General features: G+C 44.1%; 1 long non-coding RNA gene across 1 annotated transcript; it reads left to right on the top strand.

Moving 5' to 3' along the window:
- The first annotated feature begins 2,042 nt into the window (after positions 1 to 2,042).
- Positions 2,043 to 7,620, top strand: LOC148684992 (uncharacterized). Its single transcript, XR_015950962.1, has 2 exons — positions 2,043 to 2,135; positions 7,324 to 7,620. It is a non-coding gene; the product is annotated as an uncharacterized LOC148684992 (long non-coding RNA).
- The last annotated feature ends 1,234 nt before the right edge of the window (positions 7,621 to 8,854 follow it).

The following is an 8,854-nucleotide window of genomic DNA, read 5'->3' as shown; positions in this document are numbered from 1 at the left end:
AGGCTATTGGGTATTTGTACACCAGCCACCCCCTATCTAGTGCTCCCCAATTGTTTTGAACTCTCAGCAGCTCCAGCCAGGGATGATAGGAGTTGTATTCCCCCCAAAATCTGGAGGGCCATAGATTCACCATCCCTATGATGCAGGAACAAACAAACGTGGTGAATGCTGAACAGTGGCATGGTGTGGGGAAGAGGGCACAGGGATGGTTGCCCTGGGTGCAAAATTGTTAGGTGTGCAAAATTTCAACACCTGGTGCTGTGCACTTCTGTTGCTGGGCTCCGTTGACAACGGCTTCTCCATGCGAACCAGGAAGTGACCTCTCCAGACAACAGAACGACTCTTATTTTCTTATCTCTGTGGCTGTGATCTCCTGGGTGACAACAGACACCGTTAGGAAGTTGAAGACGCCTGTGCACTCCGTCCTGGGCGCTGGCAACGCATGCTACGCCCCTGATGCTGAGATACAGAATTGACCGTGGAAACAGGCTTTCATGCACCACCTTATCTGCTGCTAATGTGGTGCTTGGTTGCAGGGCCAGCCCTAAGGCAAGGCTGGGTGGCGCAAGTGTGCCGGGCTGCCAGGGGGGTGCCACGCTGCTCCACCTGTGCGGCAGCCGCGCTCAAAAACAGGAGGGGGGCGCCAGAGGGATAGGTCGCGCCAGGGCGCCAGCTATGCTTAAGACGGCCCTGCTTGGTTATGTGGATGCCGACCTGATGGAAATTTAATACATACGGATGTGCTACCTGTTACATCTCATGCCAGGAAATGGCTGTAGAAATTAGGCCTGGGGTTGTCTTTAAAAACGTTAAGTTTTAAATTGTCAGTGTTTGATGTTTTACTGTGCTTGTTGTTTTAATTTGCTGGAAGCTGCCCAGAGTGGCTGGGGCAACCCAGTCAGATGGGTGGCATATTCTGATTCTTATTCTTTGTTGCTGTTTAGTCGTTTAGTCGTGTCCGACTCTTCGTGACCCCATGGACCAGAGCACGCCAGGCACTCCTGTCTCCCACTGCCTCCCGTAGTTTGGTCAGACTCATGTTGGCAGCTTTGAGAACACTGTCCAACCATTATTCTTATTAGACATACTTATATCCAACGTGCCCAAGACTGAATGAAAAGCCAACTACCTAATTATTTGCAAAACGGAGAACGTAGCCTATTTTACAAAGGAGTGGCTGGTGTGGGACAGAGCAAAGAGCTGCCCTCCGGATACCGGCTTCTCTGCAGTTTATCTGGATAAGACTGCCAGCTGCAAAGACAGCAAAAAGCAGAGAGAATTTGTGAGGAAAACTTGCATCTTCTGTGCCCTGTGTAGGTAGGTGTGAAAAATGTCTTCATTTGCCTGTGAAGGGTGACCTCTGCTGGGAATGTGAAACAAATGACAGAGATATTCCACACACACACACACACACACACACACACACACACACACACACGAAGTATACAATGTCAAGGTAACATTATTCCTCCATGGGAATTATTTGTGAGATGTAGCGGTATAAAAGCTAATATAATTTTGAGGCAATATTTTGTCGACACACGCAAGTGAAAACTTGAAACCTTCTAAGTTAAGGTCCACTTCTGTTTCCTGGCTGCTTTCCGACTCTACACGAAAGCAATTACAAGCCAGACAAGGCACCTACCGTGTTTCCCCCTTTTTAAGGCGTAGTCATAAAATAAGCCATAGCAGCATTTCTAAGCATTTGAGAAATATAAGCCGTACCCTGAAAATAAGCCATAGTGATAGGCGCTGTGCGGAATAGAGCACTGAGCTCCCCGAGTCAGCAGCAGCAACGCCGGCCGCAGCAGTGTTTGCTGAGTCCTTTCTTGCTTTTGGGACTTGGTTACTGTGCTGGCTTGGGATGGTGTGTGTGCAATTGCTGTTGCTGCTTCGTGTTTTTCAGCCAGATTCTCTGGGTTCTAAGCACTTTCCCCCGTTTGTTTGTGAAGCAGCACTCGGCTGCAGCCCTTGCCTCTCCCGGCGGCTGCATGAATGCTCGATCCCCAGGAGGCTGCAGTTGATCGCTATCTCCTTTTCCATTTCTTTTGTCTTTGAGCACCCGGCCCCACCCCCTCTCCCCTTCGTGGAATGAAGAACGGAGTTTTAGAAGCATTTCCTCATTATAAAAAAAGGTCAGGAACTTTTACTTTAACCTCAAAAATGGGATATTTCCTCTCTCTAAAAACAACTCTGACCTGAACACCAATAAAACGGGGGTAGATCACTTCCAGTTTATAAATCCGCAAGTAGATCGCAGTCTCCTGGAAGTTGGGCTCTATACTTTGGCTGATTGCAAGCCTTTGCATCTTTAAAAAACAAAAACCATGCGCTTCTCAGTCTTAATTTTCCTTTAATTCACCCCCCTATACCCTCCTCCAACCATTGCCTCCTTCCATTCCTTACCCCCCTCCCTCTCTCCCCACTTCCCTCACTCCTGTGCGATCTCATTTAGTCATATACTTGCTTTTTCTGTTGTGTTGTCTATTTTATATTTAATATTATTACCCTTTATGATGTTACTTTTTCCCTTGCGATAATTATTATTTTTTATCTTTAACTTTCCTTTCCATATTTTTCCATATATAACTCAACACTTTCCCATTCCTTCTTAACTCTTTGGATAGAGTGCCCCCCCCCCCTATTATTGTTGTTAATTTTACAATTCCTGGATTTTTTATGCTACAGGGCTATGGGGCTTCACTATTTGACCCCCCCCCCCAGGTTGGGATTTTTAAAATAGTTCTGTGGGTCCCAGGGCGCAGAATCACCCCCGATCCTTTCCTTTGTCTAAACAGACCTCTTCCCCCCTGACTTTGGAAGGCTGTGCTTCAAGGGTGATACCAGGGGTTTTTTAAGACCTGCACCTCTTAAGGATTGTTACGGTCCATAACTTCCATTGCTTTCTACAGGGTTGGGGGTTTAAAGCACTGCCACCCCACCCCACCCTGCAGGCGCTCGGAACTGGCAGCGCCAACAACGCGCCCAGCAGCGCGCAGAAGAGAGCACCGAGCGTCCTGAGCCAGTGGGTCCCAGTTGTACCAGCACTTTAAAAAAAAGACACCCCCTGAAAATAAGCCACTGCGTGTTTTTTTGAGGGAAAAAAGTTATAAGACGGTGTCTTAAAAAAGGGGAAACACGGTAGCTGTTACTTTCCACTAAAATGTGTGCATTTCGAGAAGGCTATGCTCAGAATTAAATTAAGGATCACCTTTCTACCAAGCTATGGGATCGTACAATATTGCGGTAATTTGTTTGGAGTCCAACCAGGAATTTAAAGTGATATTGCCTATGCCTTGCATACAAGCAACTGGATATAAAAAGACAAGGCTTTTTCTCAATGCACTTTCTTGAAAGAAAGCACAATTGAAAACAGTGGTGCTTACTATTGAGTAAATAAGCATAGGAGCCTGCAGTTAATCAGGTATCTTTTAGAATAAAATATTTCGACAATAAAGGAAACAAAGATTGTTCTTCTTGCTGATACGCATTTTGCCTGCTTAAAGCACAAGGAACATTTTAGCATTAATTAATTTATGTTGTTCTTTTTCGATGCATTGCCTCTGCATGGTGATTGTGACTACTCAAAACATCCAGGTGATGTTGGCAATGATATTCAGGAATATGTGCTTTGATAAATTCACCAAAATCCAATGTTTATTTTGTGATTGCGTGGGTAAGTCTTCATGGCTTGGAGGAGGAGGGATTTGAGATGGTGGCCTCTCAGGAACCAATCCATATGTCATTTTTTAAGTGCTACAGGACCTTCAGGATGATAATACAATTTCTCTTCTGGAAATTCTTTAATAGACTTTTCATATTTTGCGTAAAAGGGCTTTTTTCCCAGCCGTAACTCACCAGGACTCAGTTCTAGCACCTCTCATGGGGGCACCATTGTCATTCTAAGAGAACAAGGGAGGTATTCATGGTGAGTTCCGGTACCTCTTTTTCTAGAGAAATAGCACTGGACTCAACTATCAGATTACTTTCGACTGTGCACTGTAACAGTCGAAATGAGCTGAGCTGGAATCCTGAGAGTAAGCCCCATTGAGCATGCATGGGATTGTCCCACGTGCCTTGAAAATAAACCTGCAGAAGTTACTGCCCAAGGCAGAGGGAAAGGTAGCCTGCCCGCTCACCCATATACATAAAAGTAACATTGATTTTTTAAAATAAAAAAAAATAGGAACTTTACTAAAGCATCTTCTCCTGGTCGCCTAGAGATTTGTGCACATCATAGGTGACTACGCAAGTTACAAGCCTGTTTGAATTTCTTTCTTTTTTTTTTAAAAAAAATCATCTTTCTAATTGAAAATTTATTTCCTCTGAATGTAAAACAAATTTTAATAGCGGTTCTGTAATCATTCCTAGCCAACGGCATCTGAGAGGATGCGTAGGGGGACAGCGAAGGGAAGGGTACTGAAAGAGATTGTTCAATGAGCCCTGAGTGAGCTATTTGGCATGAGATGAGGTTCAGCTGCGTCTTTTCCGAAGCTTTTATTACAGTCTCCAGAGCTCTGTGGTTTCTTTCCTGTGACTTCCCGGGTTTCATACTGCCAGTTCAAATGGTTCTGCGCAGTCTAAATGTTACAAAGCAACACTGTACAACCAGATGGCTCTCGTCCATTTCGCAGCTTGTTAAATGTAATTTGTTTAGCTTGGTTGTTCAATTAAGTCCTACGTAGCAATAAACAGAACTGTGTCTTATCCAACATACAAGAAAATGATTTAAATAATAAAGATCTCTCTCTCTCTCTCTCTCTCTCTCTCTCTCTCTCTCTCTCTCTCTTGTCTGTTTTCATTACCACGAGCAGTGTAATATATTTTGCCCATTTAATGTTTTGAACTGGCTTTCTAAATTACAGATGACACCCCAAACTGGGGCAGGCAATGATAGCCATATTGAAAATGTTACTAGTTGGGAATCATAGTAGATTTCCATACCATAGTTGCATTAGATGATTTTTAATACTAATTAGACGAGGACAAGATGGTTGGACAGTGTTCTCGAAGCTACGAACATGAGTTTGACCAAACTGCGGGAGGCAGTGGAAGACAGGAGTGCCTGGCGTGCTATGGTCCATGGGGTCACGAAGAGTCGGACACGACTAAACAACTAAACAACAACAACAACAATACTAATTACTAAGGCTGGATCTATACCGATTGTAAAAACGCTTTAAAAAAGAGGCGTTATATAGCTCTCAATGCAATTTTACATTGACGATTTTACATTGCGCTACAGTGCCCTCTGGTGTCACATGATTATAACGCATTTGTAACGTTTGAAATTGACCAGTATAGATTAGTCACCAAATCTGATAGTCAGTTCCAACTGGGGGGACAATTATATGTTGAGCATTAACATTTCCTAGTCTATCCCTGTAGGTTTACTCAGCATTTTATCAACACAAAACTACGTATCTCTCGCTTGAAAGAATTACAGGCTGACAGCTGCATCCCAGGTGGTCACGACATACAAAATTACCCACCAAAGTCATGTCAGCATCTCTGGAATGAAAGATACTACACAGGAAAAGATTTATAAATGATCCCACTTGCTACAATGTGTTTTTCAAAGGGAAAAACAACTACCAGACTTTTAGAGGACATCTGAAGGCAGCCCTGTTTAGGGAAGTTTTTAATGTTTAATAAATTATTGTATTTTAATATTTCTGTTGGAAGCCGCCCAGAGTGGCTGGGGAAAACCAGCCAGATGGGCGGGGTATAAATAATAAATTATTATTAAATTATTATTCTTATGAATGCTTACGGGGTAGGGGGCAGAGAGGGTGAGGGAGAGGAAGAAATGAAAGAGTTCAGTACATTTAGACTTATAACTTTGCAGCTGGGGTGTCTGGGCAAGCTTTCTACCCCAGAAATAAAATAATGTATTGTTAAAATAAGGTTTAGTAGAACACTCACACTTGTGGAGTTGCATGAAGGAGTGGTGGGTACATCTTTAACAGGGCTGTCTCGAGGAGGTTGGGCGCCCTGGCGTTGAGGCGCGGAGATCGCTCCGGCGTCCCCGCCCTCGCAGCGCGCAGCACGGCTTCCGCACGGCTTTGCCGTGCAGTGCCCCCCCTGCCGGCCCTGTGCCCTGGCGCCCCGTGCCACTGGGACTGCACCTAGAGCCGGGCCTGATCTTTAACATATATGCTGTTCTTTACAACAATTTGTCAGTGACTTAAGAACTTTATGTAAAAGTTACATTTGTCTGTTGAAATCAGCCCCAACCCTACTGTTAGGCATAGTGAAATGGACACCTCAGGCGGCAGGTGCCGAGGGGTGGGGATTGGACAGAGCTATGTGTGCATCATGCCGCCTAAACTGAACCCCTTAAGCTAACCTGCAGCCCTCAGGTGCAATGGAAGACCCATGGTTGAAATCCAGATTCAGCTGCCAGCCTGGTGTATTTGGAATAAGGAAGGGGCAACATCTTGTCCTTTGCCTCAGGCAGCAAATGTTTGAGGTCAGCCCTGATTGAAATACTACAAGTACTGAGGATATCTAGCAAGGAGGACTTTTTACTATGCCTTTACTATGCCTTTATTTGCTCAAAGAGGTACTTCACTGTCCTGAGCCCTCTGGGGTTGGTCTGGTCAGAAGGGAAGAGGGAATGGGATGAGAATGTAGACCTGGATCTTGGGGAGGGGGCCAGCAGTCTGGGAGGGGCTCTTCTAGATGCTGGGGTCATGTGGGTTGCCGGGAGAGCCCTGCCCCAATGTCTACCCTGACTGCCATGGTAAAGCCCCCTGACTTCATTCTGGCACAGCCGCCTGTTAGTGAAGCACCCCACACATGGCCTGACCTTTCGTGGAGTAGGCGCACGAAAAGGGCTTCAGATGATGGCCGCGGGGTCCCCATATGTTCCTATTAAATGACCCCCTCAAGTTTGCTTCACTATTGGGATGTCAAGGCCGCCTGATGCACCAGTGGTCATGATAGCATATCTTGCACCAGTGCTATTTTTCAAGAAAAAGAAGTGACAGAACTCTCAATGAACTCACCTTGTTCTCTTATAATGGCAATAGTACCCACCTGAAAGGTGCCAGAGCTGAGTTCTAGTGTGTTCCCGCTGGAAAAAAAGCCCCGTCCTCCACTGTGGTCTTAACTACCCTAACCTAATGGTTTGGAAAACAGCTTGAAGCGGACTTTCATCTTTAATTCATTCACGTTTGCAAGAATATTGCGCCTTGACATGCATAATTGGAAACAGCACGAGGAGTCAGACCAGCTAGGCACATGACATGCAGGAAGAAAGAAACGAGACTGTAAATCTCCTGCCTTGTAACATGCTCCCTTTTTATCTCTGCAATACAGCATTATTGGTCCAGGCGCAGTACAACTTCTCAGAAACAATTCCCTCCTATCATCCAGCTGCAGAGAAAACAGCGAGGATTCTGGCCAGATGTGCAGGAAGGAGTGGGCAGCTTGTGCAAAGGGATGGTGGGGCATGCACACTTTCCTCGAGGAACATGGAGCTGGGGAATAATTGTGCTTCCTAAGTTAACATTTCAACAGCGTCGTCAGAACTAGAGGGATTAAAAGAGGGAGTGCAAGGGGTCAACTGAACAATACTAAATTGAAAAAAAAATAAAAATAAAACTTTCCTTGGCAGTGGTGGTGTTTCATTTAGAGAAGTATAAAAAAGCACAAGTTATATATTGGGGAGTTTGGACTCCATCATTGTTTTATTTATAAATAGTGGATTAGCAATAATAATAATAATAAAATTTTTTATTTATACCCCGCCCTCCCCAGCCAAGGCCGGGCTCAGAGCGGCTAACACCAAATATAAAGCAACTAGTTAAAATACAATTCAACAGCAAGACTAAATACATTAAAACTAAATTGAAAAATTAAAAATTAAATATATGAATAGTACTTAAAATTAAAGCAGCATTGTGCATCCTAAGTTGCTAAGTTCCCCTTTCCTTCACTTCAGCAAGACACCTGCAAAACATGTCTGTATGCAAACCTGCAACCCTAGGAGGACAGACTAAACTTTGCTGAATGCATTATCTGCACCCAGAACCTCGATTTTATTTGCTACAATTAGCCCCTACTATGCAAGCAAAGTTGTTGTGTTTCTCTCACTCATATTGCAAAGTGAATCTCATAACATCCAAACTCAAAACCAACTCAGCTTATTGGCTTTTAAAAACACCAGCAAAAAAATTACACTTTATATTAGGCAGTGAATTGCATGTCTTCTTAACAGAGTAAACCATATTTTATCATTGAATTCAGATCCAGATCCAGTCAAATGGCTGCAAACAGTATATTTTTGGTGATAAAAATGCAGGTTTTCATGAAGCAAACACAATGGTTTGAAAGGAAAGGATGAGTCAACTCCAAGGCTAGGCAAAATATGAATTTTAGGATTAATTTTGTCAACTGACAATTGCATGAATTGAATTCTAACGTTGTTTTTTGCAATCATTTCCCTTCTAGGTCTGAATCTCAGGAATAACAGATAACAATAAGAGTCTTACTAGGAATTCATGCAAATACTTTGCCAATGTGGGGACACTTTTGATTATAAGTCATCACCTTAGCATTTAACCTCCCAAAATTTTCTCTCTCACACTTTCCTTGCCCTTAAGCGACGTGAGACATAAAGGTAAAGGTAAAGGACCCCAGGACCGTTAAGTCCAGTCAAAGGCGACTATGGGGTTGCGGTGCTCATCTTGCTTTCAGGCCAAGGGAGCCAGCGTTTGTCCACAGACAGCTTTCCATGACTAAACTGCTTCTGGTGCAACGGAACACCATGACAGAAACCAGAGAGCATGAAAACGCCATTTACATTCCCACCACAGTGGTACCTATTTATCTACTTGCACTGGTGCGC

The sequence above is a fragment of the Zootoca vivipara genome, chromosome 7 (assembly GCF_965207765.1).
Source record: "Zootoca vivipara chromosome 7, rZooViv2.hap1.1, whole genome shotgun sequence".
Lineage (NCBI taxonomy): Eukaryota > Metazoa > Chordata > Lepidosauria > Squamata > Lacertidae > Zootoca > Zootoca vivipara.
The sequence above is the reverse complement of the archived record's forward strand: the minus strand, read 5'-3'. Positions and strand labels throughout refer to the sequence as shown.